Source organism: Triplophysa dalaica, chromosome 19 (genome assembly GCF_015846415.1).
Source record: "Triplophysa dalaica isolate WHDGS20190420 chromosome 19, ASM1584641v1, whole genome shotgun sequence".
NCBI classification, from domain to species: domain Eukaryota; kingdom Metazoa; phylum Chordata; class Actinopteri; order Cypriniformes; family Nemacheilidae; genus Triplophysa; species Triplophysa dalaica.
The window spans coordinates 20449751-20470378 of NC_079560.1; the positions used below are offsets into that span (position 1 = coordinate 20449751).

General features: G+C 38.5%; 3 long non-coding RNA genes across 4 annotated transcripts; all 3 read left to right on the forward strand.

Moving 5' to 3' along the window:
* The first annotated feature begins 965 nt into the window (after nt 1-965).
* LOC130407458 (uncharacterized) lies at nt 966-5368 on the forward strand. Its single transcript, XR_008904636.1, has 3 exons — nt 966-1330; nt 4500-4591; nt 4693-5368. It is a non-coding gene; the product is annotated as an uncharacterized LOC130407458 (long non-coding RNA).
* A 113-nt stretch (nt 5369-5481) lies between these two features.
* On the forward strand, nt 5482-6959 carry LOC130407459 (uncharacterized). 2 transcript variants are annotated; one of them, XR_008904637.1, is made up of 3 exons: nt 5494-6046; nt 6181-6419; nt 6583-6959. It is a non-coding gene; the product is annotated as an uncharacterized LOC130407459 (long non-coding RNA). The 2 variants fall into 2 exon arrangements; XR_008904638.1 differs by having other exon boundaries at nt 5482-6419.
* A 1158-nt stretch (nt 6960-8117) lies between these two features.
* On the forward strand, nt 8118-9046 carry LOC130407461 (uncharacterized). Its single transcript, XR_008904640.1, has 2 exons — nt 8118-8350; nt 8527-9046. It is a non-coding gene; the product is annotated as an uncharacterized LOC130407461 (long non-coding RNA).
* Nucleotides 9047-20628: the final 11582 nt, after the last annotated feature.

Genomic DNA, 20628 nt, shown 5'->3' on the forward strand with positions numbered 1-20628 from the left:
CCTGACCAGTGTCCTGTCGGTGCAGGAGGGGCCAGGACTGGACTGGATGGTTGCTGGTGTCATGGAGGGGTACCGCCAGGCAGCCGTTCCTCCCCCAGTCCTGCTGTATGTGGATTGTGGCTGCTGCGTGAGTGAGGGGGAAACCAGCAAGCTGCAGTCTAGGTTTGGGAAGTGGCCAGACCTCCTCATACGGCTGGACATCTGGCACTTTATAAGGAGGTGGGCTGCACCACCGACACCCATCCCGTCAACCCCACCTTCATGGAAATACTGTCCGCCTTCATCTTTGATGGGGATGGAGGAGACCTCAGCCTGTTGTGGCAGGCAAAAAGACGACAACTGATGCAGGAGGGTGTGCCAGCTATCACTGACCTCCTGGTGGACAGGAGCATGGGTAAGAAAGAGCTCAGCCTTTACTGCTGCAGGAGGACACGCAATGAGAAGGCCACAATACACCCCATCGAGAAGCTGCTGCAGGAGCTGGGTGGGGCAAACGGGAGAGACCTTATGGGTGTGCCACTGCTGGATGAGGTGCGCATGGAGCACATCTGGCGTGTGCAGAAACGGCATGTCAGGTGCATTCAGGACATTCCAGGAATGCCGCTCTACACTAAAGTCGGCACCACCTCAAAAGCGGGGATCATCCTGACCAGGTATCGCTGAGGGTCCGCATCCCTGGAGTCTTTCCACTACCACTTGAACAGGTTCATTCCAGGTTGGTATCTCGCATAACGTTAGATACATTTCGTTTTTAATGATGTATTTATTATTCAGATAGAAAATCATGTCCTTTCCAATTGGTATATTTTTTCTCCATAGGAACAAGTGCAAATGCTCTGAATTTCCAGCTCTACCTCCTGGAAGGCTTGAACAGGTGGAATCAGGATCGGGCGAGTGACCAGCAAGCCAGAGTCCCTTCTCACTGGGGATATGGATGTGTTTACAATTATTGTAATCGTAAACACAGAAGTTGAATTGCAATTTGATCTATGTGTTATGGTTTGAATATCATTAGTCATGTATGTGTGTGTTTCTTTTTGTTCTCCTGAGTCTGACTGGACAGCCCCTCGTGGTGGATCCCGACTCGGAGAAGACCGAGAACATGCTTGAGGATGTGGATGAAGGAAGGTACGAAGAAGACGAGGGCTTCGATGAAGACCAAACCTTGGATGTTACTCTATCGAGTCTCTCAGATGAACCAAGCTTCTCTGTTTCCTCCTGCTTTCTGTCCTCCTCTGAGTCTCTCTCCTCCCTAGCTGCTGCCTCCACCACATTGGCTGTTGACTCCATGCCACAGTCATGCACCTCGGCGTCTACTTATGAGTCTGCGGTATGTAAATAACATATTATATACACTGAATCGTTAGGTGCAGCTGCGGTCGTAGCTGTACTTGATCCTGAAGAAAGCACAGCTATTGACTAGAGGTGCTCCGATCAGGATTTTTTGAGCCGATCACCGATCCTCGATCACTGAAAGCTGTATCGGCCGATACCGATCACCGATTATAGGAGCTATTTGAAGCTTTCTCAGTACCAGAAGAGAAAGTGTCAAGAATTATCAAATGAATATTAGTAACATATTTGGTAACACTGATTATAAATTTTCATAATGTGTGTTGTAATGCATTATATGTAGTTGAAAATAATTATAAGCAATTTAATATATGTCCTGTTACAATGACTGGCTTAGTGTTATAATGTATTAACTGTAATAACAATTATCTATTAGACATTACATTGCATTAAAATGTGCATTACAATGCTTGAAAACTACTTTTATAATGCATTAAACATACATGCTTCAAGGAAAGTGTTACCACATATTTCCATAAAACATAGCAGCATGTGACATGAGTCCCAGAAACCCTTTGTCTTCCACAATGTAAAGTGGCCGTGATCAATGCAAATTTATTACATTATTTTATCTGATAATCTGATATTCATAATCTTACTGTCCTTGCAGTAGGGTTGATGCTTTTAAAAATGTCTCTGTTACTGACAGCTGAGGAGAGGTTGTGCTAGACTTAGACTTTTCATTTATTATTCAATGTTTCAGTTGTCGGACATAAAATAACAATCTAATTACAAGCAAATGTTTATGTTCTTATGTCCATTCAATGACAGGTGCCTGTAAAAGGTGTTTTTTTACTAACAAGAAAGCTGTGGTTTGGTCATATGTGACCCTGGATCACGAAAACAGTCTTAAGTAGCACGGGAATATTTTTAGTTAAAGTCAAAAATACATTGTAAGGGTCAAAATGATCGAATTTTCTTTTATTCCAAAAATCATTAGGATATTAAGTAAAGATCATGTTCCATGAAGATATTTTGTAAATTTCAATATGCTAAATATATCAAAACTTTATTTTTATGAGTGGATGGCCATTAACAGGGCCTTTTAATAACAACTTCAAAGGCAATTTTCTCAATATTTTGCACCCTCGCATTCCAGAGTTGTAAACGGGTATATCTCCACCAGATATGATCATATCATGACAATTTATACATCAATTGAAAGCATAATTATCCAGCTTTCAAATGATGTAAAAATCTTAATTTCGAAAAAATTTCCCAGAAGACTTCTTTTGTTGTCCCGGTTCACATATATGTGCTGCTTCAGTGAACAGAGAAAACGCAGTGAGAGACATTTTTCCACTTACTAAAAGCTATTATTTATACAAAAAGACATTATTTTATGAGGTAAAAACTCTGTAAAAACGGCACCACAGCGCGCCTGTGTGTATGCGGGGACTGATGGATGCATATACAGCTCGAGTCTCTGTTGACCACATGCGCGTTTAGCAAAACTGAGCAGGCATTTGAGAGTTAGCTCATGAATAGGAAACACACGTCCACGTTCTAATGACACGAAATGATGAAAAGGGGAATTAAAAAATCGCCTTTATTGTAGTCCGTCAAAATGACAGATTCCCTTCAGATTTTTCTATCACTGGTAGAAAAAAATGAATCTTTGGTTGACGTGATGCGCTCGAGCTGCTGAACTGCCCGCTGACTCTGCGCGAGGCTAACTTTGAAAACTAGTCGCACTGCTTTACGTGACTAACCCTCAAATGTCTAAAGAGGTTTTTGGTGTAAAAATGTTTTGGGTGCTTCCCGCATCGTGGAATTCGCATAGTACACACGTATCAGATTGATAATGCATTGTCTATTTCACACACCTTGTAGAATTGCCAGACCGGTGAAGCCATTTTCATAGCTGCTTTATTTCCGCATCCAAACAATGTTCTTTATAACGTGGATCAAGTACAGTCGCAGAGGATCCGAATAGATCTCAGTGAAACGTGTGCTGACAAACTCTAAGAGTGTTCTTTTCATTGTTTTCACTCCGTGGTCCGTCTCAACCTCTTTGTTTAGGAGACGCTTTAGTGCTGCGATTAAAGGAATAACGTCCGAAACATGTGCATCAGATGAGCTGATCTCTTTAGTCAGCTGCTCAAAGTGGGCAAGAAGAGAGAGAATGTTCTCTATTAAGACCCACTGGTGTGAAGTGAATGTCGCGGGAACCTCGTGATCTGCGCTATATGCAGCCAAGACTCGCTTTTGCGCAAAGAGGCTTTGCAATATATAAAAAGTGCTGTTCCACTGCGTACTCACGTCTTGCCAGAACCCTTTGCTTGGTGTTGCAAACTGATCTTGCATAGACTGCAAGCGGGAATAGGCCAGCTGAGAATGTTTAAAGTGGCCAACAATTCTTCTGCCTAAAGCCAGTGCGTCTTTTACGCTGCGTTGAGACAACACCCCCGTCTGAGCTCCATATGTCTGTCGTGAAACTGATTGCTGAAATATCTGCTGCAGCTATATGCTCATGAACGTGAGTTGCAACAACATTAAACAGCTCAGGTAAACACACCTCTGAGAAATGTCGTCTGCTCGGCATGACATAACGGGGCTCAATGTGCTCGATCAGCCTACGAAATCCCACATCTTCTACGACAGAGAATGGCTGATCATCTAAGCCAATTAATTCCATAATCTTTTGTGTAATGCCATTTGCCTTGACACCATCATCATGAAACTGCCTTGCCTTTTCAAAAACGTCCTCCACAGATGGAGTGGGCGTGCTTGGAGGCGTTTTCCTTTTCTGTGCCGCGTTCCTCTCATATTCAGCGTATTGATCGGGATGTTTGGATTTCAGGTGATAAATTAAACCCGACGTGGAGAAAGTCTTTGAAATTTCCGCATTACATTTTTTGCTGTCCGTGGGTCTTTCTCAGATATACTGAAATACGTCCACACCGCAGACATGTTGCTTCAGATAAGCACGTGCAGGTCGCGGTTTCTGTTTTCGTCATCACAACATTTCGGCCGTATTGTTTCGGTCATAAAAGTCTTTTGAGCAAATACCGAAAATGCACTTTTTGGCCATTTTCGGTGGCCGAATATTCGGTGCATCCCTACTATATTGATTAGTGTATATGTGTCTGTGTTTAGTCCAACTTCACGATCCTCAAATTGTTGCTCATCACTGTTTTTTTCAGGCTGTGGATAACTCTGGTGAAAAAATGCTCTCAGAGCAGAGTATCTTGTGAAGCGTAGGAACCAGCTCTCTCTGGTCCTCACACAGCAGCAGGTCAGGAACATTTAGCTTTCTCTACTTTTCCTCTTTGACTTGTCATACATGTTCACCTTTGCATGTGTTTTGTTCGCTCATCAATACCACCTGCCCATTAGAACCGTCGGCCAGGCACAATTGAAGAGGAAGATAAGAGGATTGTATACTGCCCCTCTGTAGAGGCTGTACCAAAGGAGCAGTGGTTGGAGGAAATAAAAAACTGCCTGTTTCTGTTACCGACGTTCTTCAAAACATCTTTTGTCTTCTGAAGAAGAAAGAAAGTCATACAGGTTTGAATACATCAACATCATTTTGGGGTGAACTATTCCTTTAATAACAACTTAAAGAAAGAGGATTATTCATCTATAACAGTTTTATTCATGTATGTTTTTGTCACAGGGTGACAAATAACCCCCGGAACTATTCGCCAGAGAAGTGTTTCCGCGGGGATACTCCCAGTGTAACACTGTCCCCGGGCCTGTGTGTGTGTCTGTCGCCATGGCAACTAACCGGCAGATTGGCAACAGGTGTGGGGACTTCACTCTGAGTGCCTGATTGAGGCCACGCCAGCATTCTTGAGAGGATAAAACACAAGGGGAAGTGAAGGCTGGGTTGTGTTGCGTCGGGTTGTGCCGTGTTCTGTTCTGTTCTGTTCTGTTCTGTTCTGTTCTGTTCTGTTCTGTTCTGTGCTGTGCTGTGCTGTGCTGTGCTGTGCTGTGCTGTGCTGTGCTGTGCTGTGCTGTGCTGTGCTGTGCTGTGCTGTGCTGTGCTGTGCTGTGCTGTGCTGTGCTGTGCTGTGCTGTGCTGTGCTGTGCTGTGCTGTGCTGTGCTGTGCTGTGCTGTGCTGTGCTGTGCTGTGCTGTGCTGTGCTGTGCTGTGCTGTGCTGTGCTGTGCTGTGCTGTGCTGTGCTGTGCTGTGCTGTGCTGTGCTGTGCTGTGCTGTGCTGTGCTGTGCTGTGCTGTGCTGTGCTGTGCTGTGCTGTGCTGTGCTGTGCTGTGCTGTGCTGTGCTGTGCTGTGCTGTGCTGTGCTGTGCTTCCTTCTCCGTTGATCTGGAGTGGTCTCTCCCATCGGGAAATGTGTGTGGAGTATTACAGCTGAAGAGTTATCGTGAAGGAAGAAGAGTGTGGCTTGTTGGACCCAAGGGCAGTGAAAGAGAGTGGAATTCGTCGCCTGGACTGGGAGAGAGTGAAGGATTATCAGGGAAAATTCAAGGAATATCGTCAGCAGTGGGAAAGACGCCAGTGATGAGTATTTGATCCGTTGTTTATATGCACTAAACACTGAAGTGGTATTGAGAGTTCGGATAGTGTGTGGCACGAGTGAATTAGTACACCGAGTGGATTGTTGATCTGACTCTAACTTCTGTCCTCCCCTTTGCTGAATGTGACGATATCTGCACCCGCTTTTCTCTGGAGAGAAATTGAACCCTTGCACGGACGAGATTTGATATTGTGGGAGAAGGACCGGAGGGGTGAGTGCTGGCCCGAATGCACGGTGTGCGAGTGAGATGCTGTGCCTGAAGTGACGATTCACACGGTTTGTGTTATGGAGTGAGGTTTATTGTGTGGAGAAGTAATAGTAGTCTGCTGTGCACTCTCCTCCCAGTCTTTCATCCGCTGTCTCCAGGGAAGGGCTTTTTGATACCACAAAGCGCCCGATTTATTACTTCAAGGCAACCCGGCTCTGTCAATTCTGAAGGTTTTACATGCTGTTGAACAGTTAAACCCGGCTGTATCGTTCCAGTGAATAGCTGAAGTGGAGTGTTCCGCTCAAAGTGTCCTCTCCGCCTGGTGGTCTCCACATGTCCCCGCCGAAAGCCTCTGTCCTGGTCAGAAAGGAAGAAGGTATTTCAGCTGGATGTTGCATAGACTGTTGAACAGTTAAATACTGCTACCTTGTTACTGTTGTGGCTCTGACGCCCATCTGCACAGCGTGAAGTATCTGTCCCCTGCCACACCCGTGAGGTCTGTTCACTGCTGTCTGAAGCTTTGATTCTGTCTGTTACAGCGAAAGCCCCGCTCAGCTTGTGACCTGAGTTTGTTGCAGCTCTGAAACCCATCGGTGTAGTGTGAAGTACCCGTCCACTATTCGCCACTGAGTCCGGCGTCAGCGCCAGAAGGGAGTAAGCTCCGACTCACCTGTTCCCTTGGGACACCCACCTGTTTCTTACTCACCACTGTGAGCCCGGCGTCAGTGCCAGAAGGAAGTGAGCCCCGATCCACATACCTACCTAGGACACCCACCGTCCATTACTCACTACCGTGAGTCTGACACCGTTGCCCGACAAGGCTTGCTTTGGATTCCTAGGAAGAGGAAGGAAGAGGATTTTAGATTAGGGTTTTCAAATTACTTTTAAATATAAAATAAAGCTTGTGATTCTTTTATTCCTGTCTCCTGCCTCCTCCTTTGACACGCTCCTCAGGGTGATTCTGGTCTAGGGGTGGGTGTAGTCTGGCTTGACCCACTCCGACCTGTGACATTTTGTAGACAGAAAAGAGGGATGAGTGAATCAAGGAATTAAAGAAAGTTTGGCTATGAGTGATTGAAAATAAAAGTTTGGACATAAATGCTTCTCTCTCTCTTCTTTGTTTTGTTTTGATTTGCTCCAGTACACTTGCTGTTGTATAGTCAAAAGTTAGAGGCAAGGCAAGTTCATTTATATGTCACACTTCATACACAGGTGATACATCACACATAGAACCCATAATGCATAAGACATCTTTAAAAAGTCAATGATTTAACATTACAAATACAACTTAAGGATGTAAATGATAATAAAAAGGAAATGAAATGGATTCGAAATGTGCATTAAAAAAGAGAGAAACAAAAGATAGAAATAAAAGTGCAGTAGGTGTGAACCAGCACAGTGGTCAGGTTGAAAATGCACTGCTAAACAAATGTGTTTTTAATCTGGATTTAAAAGTGGCTACTGTTGGAGCGCATCTGATGTCTTCTGAAAGCAGATTCCAGCTACTAGGTACTATTATTTGTTTTAAGCTTTCAAAAATAAATGGATTGACTAAAAGAAGAGTGAATGAATCCAGGAATTGATAAAAGATTGGCTATGAGGGACATTAGTTGTTACTAATAGGAATAGTCTTAAAAGTGCCCAAACTCTAAAACTGTAAAAAGACCTGTACAAATGTCTAGAATCTGTAATATATATTTTTAACACAATGTTCATTTCAAATTTCAACATTCAAGATCGTATTGGTCACACACATAGGACATTCATGGACCTGAAATTAAAATCGTAATAAGGAATAACACAAATAATGTTAATGTAATGCGTAAAACAGTAACAACGTAAAGTGACAACTTTAAATTCTGCCAACCGTGGGATTGACACCAGTAACGTTATGATCATCTTTACTCCCATTGAAATGCATAGTTAGAAAGAAAACAATGTTCTTACGATAATTTATGAAACGCAAAGAAAAAAAACTTTACTGCTGGTGGACAAAGTCATGAATAAAATCATCCCTTTCTTTTATTTCTTCTTTCCCCTTCTCCACCCTCCTTCACAGTCTTTGCCTGACCTGAGCGGCTGGTCTCGTTTACTCTCGCGATACTTTGTTGGCACGTGTGATCGTAAAACGGCTGCTGCAGCGATCAAAGTCGGACAAAGTGTCTAAACAGACTGCATCGCTGTTTTCAGGCGGCTGCAGATTCTTGCGTCGCCGAATGAAGTCGAACAAGCCTATTTTTTCTCCAGTTATTGCTTGGGCTGACTGTGGAGACTTGCCATTGGCTGTTGTTTTGAATAATCAACGAGGTAGCACTTTGCATGGTCTGTCTTCCATTTTGCCATGTTTTTATTACTCATTTATACATATAATACATATAATGTGTATAATAAACCATTTTCTGACTCGTAAATCTCATCATGAAACTTTAATGAAATTTGTCTGTGTTTACCACCGTTTGAAATACTGTCATTTGGAAGTATAGGTGAGGACGGCTCCATATCTAATGCGTGGTCGTGCGGGATGGAGCGCTCTCCATCTCGGAGCATGACGTGATAGAGACATCGGTCTCTATCACAGGGTTGAGACTCTCCTGCTCGGCCACGTTTATCACGTAATGACAGAACACTACATGTCTTCCGCTTCTTGTCTCTCTGCGCAGGCGGCGGGTGACAAGTTTGTCCGTTGCTACGTGACTGTCACGTGATGCACTGAAAGAGCGCGAGAACATAATGACAATTGATAATACTTTTCAACAGAACTTTTCTTACATGTCAAGTGATTCACATTTGTTCCTGGTCTTAATATTAGTGTATTTTACTATAATTACTTATCATTGTCGTTGCCGAATTATTTACTTTCACTTTATTTTCTAAATCTATATTAATTGAAGCGTAACGCCGCTAGCATATTAGCGTGTTAGCTTGTCTTCTGTTTACATTGTGGAATATCATCTCCCCCTATTTGTCTTGTGTGCTAACTGTTTCTCTTTTTAAGCGTATATACTAAGACTCATCAAGCAACCTTGTTAAGTTAGGATTGCACTTCATACCCGGTGAGTTATGGCTTCTATTCCTATTGTTGTTACTTGCACCTCATGTCATATGTTTAGTTTAGCCTTCTCTGTCAGCGGCGAGGGTTTTACATGTGATAAATGCAGGGAAGTAGTTAGGCTGACGGAGAAGATCTTACAATTAGAGTCTCGCATCCCATCTTTATTTGAGGATAGTAAGAGTGTAAGGACCGTAGAAAACACTTCGGATGCGAGCAATGTTAACGCACACAGCTCGGTTCCGGTTGAAAATCCCCTGCAGCAGGGAAGCTTTGTAACGGTGAGACGGCATAGTCGCAGGACAAAACATCACTCAACCGTTCCGATTAAAGTCTCGAACAGGTTTGCCCCGCTCAGTGACGCACCGACTGAGAAACCTGCTGAAAGTGCCCTAGTGATCGGTGATTCTATTGTCCGGAACGTTAACATAGAGGCACCAGCCACCATAGTCAAATGTTTACCGGTGTTGTGCCGAGAAAAGCACCCCAGTCGCGGGAACGCGCATTTGCTGAAATTCTTCTAAATATAAAAGGCGGAAACTGCAGTGCTGTTTCAATCCACTAGATGCCCTCAGTGTGTTAAATTACAGTACTAAGACCCTCGAAGCAGTTATAAAATGCAATTGCTTTTAAAAGCGGTTACTGCATACGCGTAACATAGTTTCATAAATACCAATCAGGCATTTTATAATTTATAAAGCAATTATAATTAGAAAATATTTATTAATTTTATTAAGCCATACAAATCAGGACCTGAATTGGCAGGATTTTTTTGCCAATAAGCTTGTAAAGTGACATCTACTGTGTAACAATTTACGTGCACAGAGCAAGTTTACTGCTTTTCAGGACAAATCAACTAATTTAAATGAGCCAGTCTGCTTTATTGTTAATTCTGCCACATGTAAACTACATACATAGAGGATTGAAATTGCATTACTCTGAGACCTTTGGTGCACACAGATAACACACATATATATATATATATAGTTTTGGGTAAATTACTCTGAAAAAGTAATTAATTACTAGTTACTCATTACATATTCAATAGTGTAATTAGATTACTGTCCAAATTACTCTGTCCAAAAAGTATTTAGTTAATCATCACTAATTACTTTCTATATCCTACATCAACCTTGATTAGTTAAGTGATTCAAGGATAGACATGAAACGGCTTATTTAATTCATTCAAATAAATAATATTATTAACTGACCAAAGTATTACAAATGTGGGAATTATACATTAAAGCACAGATTTTAAAGTAAGACTTTGAATGTTGATGTCAATTACACTATTGCACACGCATTTATTTCACGAAGTATTTAGTTTAATTACATCAAAAGTAACTGTAATTAAATTACAGAAAACATATGAGTAATGCCTTACTGTACTTTTTCATGGGAAAAGTAATTAAATTACAGTAACTAATTACTTAGTAACTAGTTACACCCAACACTGCTGTTCAAATGGTATGAAATTGTTAAACAATGATTGTTAAATGAAACAACAATATTGTCGATTATAAATTCAATTTTTATTTTTTTCGAAACGCTACAAATCCATCCTTTTAAAAAAATGGTATTTATTTAAAAAACAAACAAACAAGAGAACATGAAACATATGACATCAGGGACTCATACTATAAATTAATTAAAATCAAATAAATGCAAATGCATGAAATAAATAACAGCCAAATAAAAAAATTGTAACAAACTAAATGGTAAAATAAAGTAAATATTTTTATGTTTCAATATTTTCCATCACATACAACAAACAAAAATTTTGGAAATAACACATACAAATACCACTAACGAACGAATTCTGATTGTCCAGAGGACATATCGCATTAAGGCCTTCATTTAGGAAAGAAACTGCATCCTGCAGTACATTTTAAACAAGGAAATACAGTGATGAAACATTGATGGAGCAGTGAATAGGTTTAGTAAACGGCAAAATGGCGTGACAAACTATTTTTTTTAATTTGGCACTTAATGCGTTTTGGAAAAGAGCTCTTAATTTATTTCACGCCGAGGCACCTGTCTGTCAGGAAATGCACCCTCCCGTATCTCCCACTAGGAACGTGTCACAAGCATGAAACTCACCCCATCAGACTGTATAAGACATATAACCATACTTTCATAATTATTTCATGCAGGGGCGAACACGAGCAAATTTAAGAAAGGGGTGCTTTTCATGGCAAGCTTGTTTGCCAGGAAATGCACCCTCCCATATCTCCCACTAGGAACGTGTCACAAGCATGAAACTCACCCCATCAGACTGTATAAGACATATAACCATACTTTCATAATTATTTCATGCGGGGGCGAACACGAGCAAATTTAAGAAAGTGGTGCTTTTCATGGCAAGCTTGTTTGCCAGGAAATGCACCCTCCCATATCTCCCACTAGGAACGTGTCACAAGCATGAAACTCACCCCATCAGACTGTATGAGTCCCATAACCATACTTTCATAATTATTTCATGCAGCGGCGAACACGAGCAAATTTAAGATGGGGGTGCATTTCACGGCAAGTCTTGGATCTTTCCGTCAATGTATAGTTTTTCATGATTACATTACAATTTGTATGTGAAATGTAATATAAATTCAGATGTATGGTGATATGGGACGACAGAAGTTTTAAACATATTCGCCTCAACTCTTCTTCTGGTAAAGCATACACAAAGCATTTATTGAAATATAGTTCTAATTATTACAAGAAACTTTTTTTTTCGTCCATCTATTTTCTTCCGCTTATCCGGGGCCGGGTCGCGGGGGCAGCAGTCTAAGCAGGGATGCCCAGACTTCCCTCTCCCTAGACACTTCCTCCAGCTCTTCCGGGGGGACACCGAGGGGTTCCCAGGCCAGCCAGGAGACATAGTCCCTCCAGCGTGTCCTAGGTCTTCCCCGGGGTCTCCTCCCGGTGGGACATGCCCGGAACACCTTCCCGGGAAGGCGTCCAGGGGGCATCCGGAAAAGATGCCCGAGCCACCTCAGCTGGCCCCTCTCCATGTGGAGGAGCAGCGGATCTACTCTAAGCTCCTCAGTGAGCGAGCTTCTCACCCTATCTCTAAGGGATCGCCCAGCCACCCTGCGGAGAAAGCTCATTTCGGCCGCCTGTATCCGGGATGTGGTCCTTTCGGTCATGACCCACAGCTCATGACCATAGGTGAGAGTGGGAACGTAGATTGACCGGTAAATCGAGAGCTTCACCTTGCGTCTTAGCTCCTTCTTCACCACGACAGACCGGTATAGCGACCGCATTACTGCAGAAGCTTCACCGATCCGTCTCTCAATCTCCCGTTCCATCCTTCCTTCACTCGTGAACAAGACCCCCAGATACTTGAACTCCTCCACTTGAGGCAGGAACTCTCCACCTACCTGAATTTTTTTCGTTTTTAATTAAAAAAAATCTGTAAAAACATCTTGATAACAAAAGAAACAATCTAGGAAGTAAATAAAATACAACTGATAAAATCTTCGAGGCTTGCATTGTCAGAAAGTGAAAAAGAAACATTTCCAAGATACCTCGACGAACACAAGTTAAACATAAACTACATGACACAGGTAGTAAAACAAATATTGCAGCATGGGACACTTTTCTTGGCATGCAGGACACAAGAAATCCACATCCACTGGAGGGATCTGTACACAATCATGGTGGTACCACCTTTCACATCCGTCACAGCAAACCTGGGAAAACAGTGACATGTAGTGGAACATGTTTTGAAATATAGGGTATTTCTAAAAATAGGTGATATCTGAATAAACTGATTTTTAATATTCTTACTATTCCTTTAATTTTGGAAGTTCTCAACAACATAATCTGGTGTTCTGACTACAATAGGATTTCATACATCACACCTTGTTCAATAGAGAGTAACCACAGATTTTTACACAAAATCAACTTTAATAATGAATACATTAATAGATGATGTAGAAAGATGTAATTATTACTGCAATGGTACATTTTTTTGTATATTTTGTAATGTGGATAACCCACCCATTGTGTTTTACCCTTGTCCTCCATCCCACAATAAAAGCACAAGCCGCTTAGATCATCTGGTAAGACAAACAGTATTCAACAAATAAGTTCAGACTAATACAGTTTGCATTACACAGCAAAGATTCACTAGCATAGAGCTGCATTTTTATGATAGGCCTATTAATTGCATAAAACCAACAACATGAATTGATTAACATGCTGAGCAAAAAAAAAAACAGACCTGATTCTCTGAGGAGGGAAGTAGCTATCTCAAGCCTCAACTTGTCCACTGCCTTCTGTGAGGTGTGAATATTTATCACGTCTGTGAAATGTTCTCTGCAAACTGAAGCAAAGTTTTATTAGCAAAATGTCACAATCCATGCACTATGTCAACCAACACTAGGAAAATACCTAAATGTACTTGTTACTTTATGAATGAATGACATCTACACTAATATTTGTTTGTCTGTTTCAGTCTTATTCCAAGGTCACTGTAGTCATCTTGATCTAGTTTGTATCCAGTCCAGATGACCACTGTAGTCACCTAGATACAATCCTTATTCAAACAATGAAGTGACCACAACAGCACTGACAACTAGACGAGTCTTAAAGACAAATCGCCTGTGAAGACTTTGTCACTAGATGTCCACCTTCACAAAACCTCAGCTAAAACATGAGAACCAGACCAGTCCTCTGCAAAAAGGACTCCATTCACCTGTAAAACTTAATGAATTATGAATGATATCAAACCACAAGAGAATTTCATTTAGCTGGATTATGACATAACTGTTGTATATTCCACTGTTTTGCACTCTATCTACCATTATCTATCTTATTCTTCTTTTTAAATATCCCTGCTCGTACATATATATAATAACTAGTAATAGTTACTAAGTAATTAGTTACCGTAATTTAATTACTTTTCCCATGAAAAAGTAAAGTAAGGCATTACTCATATGTTTTCTGTAATTTAATTACAGTTACTTTTGATGTAATTAAACTAAATACTTTGTGAAATAAATGCGTGTGCAATGGTGTAATTGACATCAAAATTCAAAGTCTTACTTTAAAATCTGTGCTTTAATGTATAATTCTCACATTTGTAATACTTTGGTCAGTTAATAATATTATTTATTTGAATGAATTAAATAAGCCGTTTCATGTCTATCCTTGAATCACTTAACTAATCAAGGTTGATGTAGGATATAGAAAGTAATTAGTGATGATTAACTAAATACTTTTGGACAGAGTAATTTGGACAGTAATCTAATTACACTATTGAATATGTAATGAGTAACTAGTAATTAATTACTTTTTCAGAGTAATTTACCCAAAACTATATATATATATATATGCACCAAAGGTCTCAGAGTAATGCAATTTCAATACTCTATGTATGTAATTTACATGTGGCAGAATTAACAATAAAGCAGACTTTGACTGTTACTAATGGTTACAGCATTTCACACCCACTTTTAAGGCCAGGACACCACAGGATGAGCCATCTTGCTGACGTCTATGAGGGAGACTACTGCATGTCCTCCTTGAGACATTGCAGCCCTTTTCCCTCATGAATGCTCTAAAGGAAATAATATGTGTGAAATCTGTTACACATCACAATTTAACAACAGAAAAGACAGTAAAACTACATTATACTTCAATTTTACCTTGTAGACTCCAGGCATCTATTCATCTTTGTGTCAGCTTCTCCAATTGGATCCATGAAAATGGTTCTTTTCTCGTGTGGGTATACAACCTTTTATTATTGACATGGAATCACAGCATACATTAGGCAGAAACCTATGGTATTAGTGATATTAGTGAAATTGCACAGTATGGGGTATTGTAGATCAATTTTAATAATTGAGGGCGTGTATGGATTAAATATAGTATAAATATAGCCCAATTTAGGTAAAGGGATAGTTCACTCAAAAATAAATTCTGTCATGAATAACTCCCTCTCTAGTGCTCACTTTTCTCTATGCTCATCTGTGACATTCTTGTCGGTCCCTAGTCTTGTTTTCCCCGTTAGTGCCCAAGAACGTTACTTTTCCCATGCTCCCTCATCATTGACTGTTTTCACCTCTAGTTTATCTTCCCCCGTTTAGTCCTTTTTATCGGTTTTATTTAATTTCTACCCTTGGTACAGTTTTTTGTCGAGTATTAGTGTAATATATCGTACCATGTTCCGTGGATTTATTTGGATCATCTTGTTATTTGTTCCCTTGGATGTTTCCCTGTTTTTGGATTGTATTATTTTGTTCTGTTGATGTTTGTTGGATGACCTTTTTGTTCCTGATTACACCTTTTTTTTTATTAAACCTTTTTTATTTAACTCCTGTTCCTCTTGGATTTGTCATCACTTAACATCACATCATCATAACAAAGAAATGTGTACAGATGCTAAACAACTTGAAAAAGAGGAAATTATGACAGAATTTTTATTTTTGGGTTAACCATCTCTTTAATAAATAGCTTATTTTGTGGAGTGTATATATCACTATAGATAAAGAGCTTAAAGTAGTGAGATCTGTGCAATGCTCTTGTTCTGGGTCTAGGTTAAAAAAATGTCATTTTCATGAAAACTATTAAAATGGATTTATAGCGTTTTGGAAAAGAGCTATTCAAATATTGCTAGTGGAAGATACGGGAGGGTGCAGATTGGCTCATTTAAATTAGTTGATTTGTCCTGAAAAGCAGTAAACTTTCTCTGTGCACGTAAATTATTACACAGTAGATGTCACTTTACAAGCTTATTGGCAAAAAAAATCCTGCAAATTCAGGACGAGGGTTTTATGGAGCATCCGTCAATAGATAAGCAGTATTCTTGGTTGTTACGTATTGCGGTTTTCAGTCCAGTAAGAAACACTTCTGTTTTGTCCGAGTTCAGTAGTAAAAGATTTTTACTCATTAGCCACAGTTTTATTTCCTATTTATATTAATGACCTTGGTTGTGGGATAACCTCAGCTAGAATTCATTTATATGCTGATGACACAAGTCATCAGCATATAAATGTTTTGGCGCTAGATAAGAAAAGGATCCACCACCTGCACTTGATCTACCACCATGCACTTGATTTACACAGTAGCACATTCGGTGGATCAAGCCACTGAGCTCTTGCAATAATCCAGGCACATGAAAAAAAATTTAAGTAATTTGCACCTTTTAATTATTGCTTTGTAGGGTCAGTTTTGTAATGTATTTTTTCTTCTATGTTCTACCCCACTCTTCTCTTTGACAAGTAACTCAATGTGGAAATGCAAAGACTGTGGTGTCACAAGGCTGACTGTCACTCCAAAGATGAAGTCTGATATTCTGGAGAAGATAAAAGTATGAGAGATGAGATCTACAAGTATAAATCTTATCCCAGCAGTGCAAACTTTTGTGAAGTTTCAGAGACTCTTATCAAGAAACATCCTTGCTTGGCAGAAAAAGGATCTTTCAATGGTTGCTACGGGTGGACACAGAGATTTAAAATGAAGATGGGAAACCTACACACACAGTTGAAAGGTCTTGGATGCCCTGAGTTTTTGGCAGATTCCCTGAAAACCAAAGCCTCAGATAATGCTTGTCCAGCAAAAAATGTTAAACGACCTAAACGTGGCGAGGCCAATCATATCCCATCCGTACCTGCCGGAGTGTCGTCAGAAAACCTTGAAACTGAGAGCCTGGCACTTTTAAAGGAATTGAAGAAAATAAAAAATGCATGCAAAATCAGAGAAAAAATGACAAAGACGTTTGCCTTACGCAGACGAGAAGTTGTGGAAAACCAACCTAGAGTTCAGGAACTGCAAGAAAGGTGGCCTGCTCTGTTTCAACAAGAGGAGATAAAAGCCGTTATTTCATTTAAAGTGTAATTGAATAAAAATGAATTTACCATATTTTAAATTATGGATTTTAGTATGTAGTGTAATTTCTTAGATTGTTGTTTAATTCTCTGTGTATATATGTATTTTTACAACTAGTTCTCAAAGTAATATCAGGTTCTTTCCAAAGTCTATTTTCTGTTTCTCTTTCTTTTCTTTCTTTGCGCATCACGACTATACCTTTACAATCAAGATTTTTGGCTTCTTTGGACCGACAGAGCTCTCAGCTTCTCCAGGTTATTAAGAGCAAAGGTGGAGTTTTCCGTGAAAAAACTAGGGACACAATTAAAGTTATGGATCAGGTATTGGTTGCTTGCACATAGAATTGTTTGTGGTAATCAATTCAGTACTGTTTTGGTCTAATAAAAACCATACATCTTGAACATTTTGTGGACTCTGGACATAGACATCAGAAGAGAGTGTCTGCTGAAGTGCCTCATCATGTACCTTGGTGACATATCTGTTGACCTTGGAAACACAATGGCCAATCAGAGGTCTTTCATAATCTAGAATGATAGCGGGAAATGCAAGTATCGTCACATTTAGTACCGCCTGGTACCGAAGTTTGGTATTGTGACAACACTACGTCCATCCAAACTTGTTTTAACTACACAACAAAACCTTTTCAATTGTGCTGAAAAGTTAGTTCTAATTGATAGTTTGTGGAAAGATTGTATGTTCTTCTAAACCTTGATTTTAAGTTTAGCCAAAGAAAGAATTTTAAGTTTAGCCAAAGAGAGAGTTTTAAGTTTAGCCAAAGAGAGAATTTTAAGTTTAGCCAAACTAAGATTTTTTAATTTAGCCAAAGAGAGAGTTTTAAGTTTAGCCAAAGAGAGAATTTTAAGTTTAGCCAAACTAAGATTTTTTAATTTAGCCAAAGAGAGAGTTTTAAGTTTAGCCAAACTAAGATTTTTTAATTTAGCCAAAGAGAGAGTTTTAAGTTTAGCCAAAGAGAGAGTTTTAAGTTTAGCCAAACTAAGATTTTTAAATTTAGCCAAAGAGAGAATTTTAAGTTTAGCCAAAGAGAGAGTTTTAAGTTTAGCCAAAGAGAGAGTTTTAAGTCTAGCCAAAGAAAGAATTTTAAGTTTAGCCAAACTAAGATTTTTTAATTTAGCCAATGAGAGAGTTTTAAGTTTAGCCAAAGAGAGAATTTTAAATTTAGCCAAAGAGAGAGTTTTAAGTTTAGCCAAAGAGAGAATTTTAAGTTTAGCCAAAGAGAGTATTTTAAGTTTAGCCAAAGAAAGAGTATTAAGTTTAGCCAAAGAAAGAATATTAAGTTTAGCCAAAGAAAGAATATTAAGTTTAGCCAAACTAAGATTTTTTAATTTAGCCAAAGAGAGAGTTTTAAGTTTAGCCAAACTAAGATTTTTTAATTTAGCCAAACTAAGATTTTTTAATTTAGCCAAAGAGAGAGTTTTAAGTTTAGCCAAAGAGAGAGTTTTAAGTTTAGCCAATCTAATATTTTTTAATTTAGCCAAAGAGAGAATTTTAAGTTTTGCCAAAGAGAGAGTTTTAAGTTTAGCCAAACTAAGATTTTTTAATTTAGCCAAAGAGAGAGTTTTAAGTTTAGCCAAAGAGAGAGTTTTAAGTTTAGCCAAACTAAGATTTTTTAATTTAGCCAAAGAGAGAGTTTTAAGTTTAGCCAAAGAGAGAGTTTTAAGTTTAGCCAAAGAGAGAATTTTAAATTTAGCCAAACTAAGATTTTTTAATTTAGCCAAAGAGAGAGTTTTAAGTTTAGCCAAAGAGAGAGTTTTAAGTTTAGCCAATCTAAGATTTTTTAATTTAGCCAAAGAGAGAGTTTTAAGTTTAGCCAAAGAGAGAGTTTTAAGTTTAGCCAAACTAAGATTTTTTAATTTAGCCAAAGAGAGAATTTTAAGTTTAGCCAAAGAGAGAATTTTAAATTTAGCCAAACTAAGATTTTTTAATTTAGCCAAAGAGAGAGTTTTAAGTTTAGCCAAAGAGAGAATTTTAAGTTTAGCCAAAGAGAGAATTTTAAGTTTAGCCAAAGAAAGAATATTAAGTTTAGCCAAAGAAAGAATATTAAGTTTAGCCAAACTAAGATTTTTTAATTTAGCCAAAGAGAGAATTTTAAGTTTAGCCAAAGAGAGAGTTTTAAGTTTAGCCAAACTAAGATTTTTTAATTTAGCCAAAGAGAGAGTTTTAAGTTTAGCCAAAGAGAGAATTTTAAGTTTAGCCAAACTAAGATTTTTTAATTTAGCCAAAGAGAGAGTTTTAAGTTTAGCCAAAGAGAGAATTTTAAGTTAAGCCAAACTAAGATTTTTTAATTTAGCCAAAGAGAGAGTTTTAAGTTTAGCCAAAGAGAGAATTTTAAGTTTAGCCAAACTAAGATTTTTTAATTTAGCCAAAGAGAGAGTTTTAAGTTTAGCCAAAGAGAGAATTTTAAATTTAGCCAAACTAAGATTTTTTAATTTAGCCAAAGAGAGAGTTTTAAGTTTAGCCAAAGAGAGAGTTTTAAGTTTAGCCAATCTAAGATTTTTTAATTTAGCCAAAGAGAGAGTTTTAAGTTTAGCCAAAGAGAGAGTTTTAAGTTTAGCCAAACTAAGATTTTTTAATTTAGCCAAAGAGAGAATTTTAAGTTTAGCCAAAGAGAGAATTTTAAATTTAGCCAAACTAAGATTTTTTAATTTAGCCAAAGAGAGAGTTTTAAGTTTAGCCAAAGAAAGAATATTAAGTTTAGCCAAACTAAGATTTTTAAATTTAGCCAAAGAGAGAATTTTAAGTTTAGCCAAAGAGAGAGTTTTAAGTTTAGCCAAAGAGAGAATTTTAAGTTTAGCCAAAGAGAGAATTTTAAGTTTAGCCAAAGAGAGAGTTTTAAGTTTAGCCAAACTAAGATTTTTTAATTTAGCCAAAGAGAGAATTTTAAGTTTAGCCAAAGAGAGAATTTTAAGTTTAGCCAAAGAAAGAATTTTAAATTTAGCCAAAGAGAGAATTTTAAGTTTAGCCAAAGAGAGAATTTTAAGTTTAGCCAAAGAGAGAGTTTTAAGTTTAGCCAAACTAAGATTTTTTAATTTAGCCAAAGAGAGAGTTTTAAGTTTAGCCAAAGAGAGAATTTTAAGTTTAGCCAAACTAAGATTTTTTAATTTAGCCAAAGAGAGAATTTTAAGTTTAGCCAAAGAGAGAGTTTTAAGTTTAGCCAAAGAAAGAATATTAAGTTTAGCCAAAGAAAGAATTTTAAGTTTAGCCAAAGAGAGAGTTTTAAGTTTAGCCAAAGAGAGAGTTTTAAGTTTAGCCAAAGAAAGAATATTAAGTTTAGCCAAAGAGAGAGTTTTAAGTTTAGCCAAAGAAAGAATATTAAGTTTAGCCAAAGAAAGAATTTTAAGTTTAGCCAAAGAGAGAGTTTTAAGTTTAGCCAAAGAGAGAGTTTTAAGTTTAGCCAAAGAAAGAATATTAAGTTTAGCCAAAGAAAGAATTTTAAGTTTAGCCAAAGAGAGAGTTTTAAGTTTAGCCAAAGAGAGAGTTTTAAGTTTAGCCAAAGAAAGAATTTTAAGTTTAGCCAAAGAGAGAGTTTTAAGTTTACCCAAAGAGAGAGTTTTAAGTTTAGCCAAAGAAAGAATATTAAGTTTAGCCAAAGAAAGAATATTAAGTTTAGCCAAAGAAAGAATATTAAGTTTAGCCAAACTAAGATTTTTTAATTTAGCCAAAGAGAGAGTTTTAAGTTTAGCCAAAG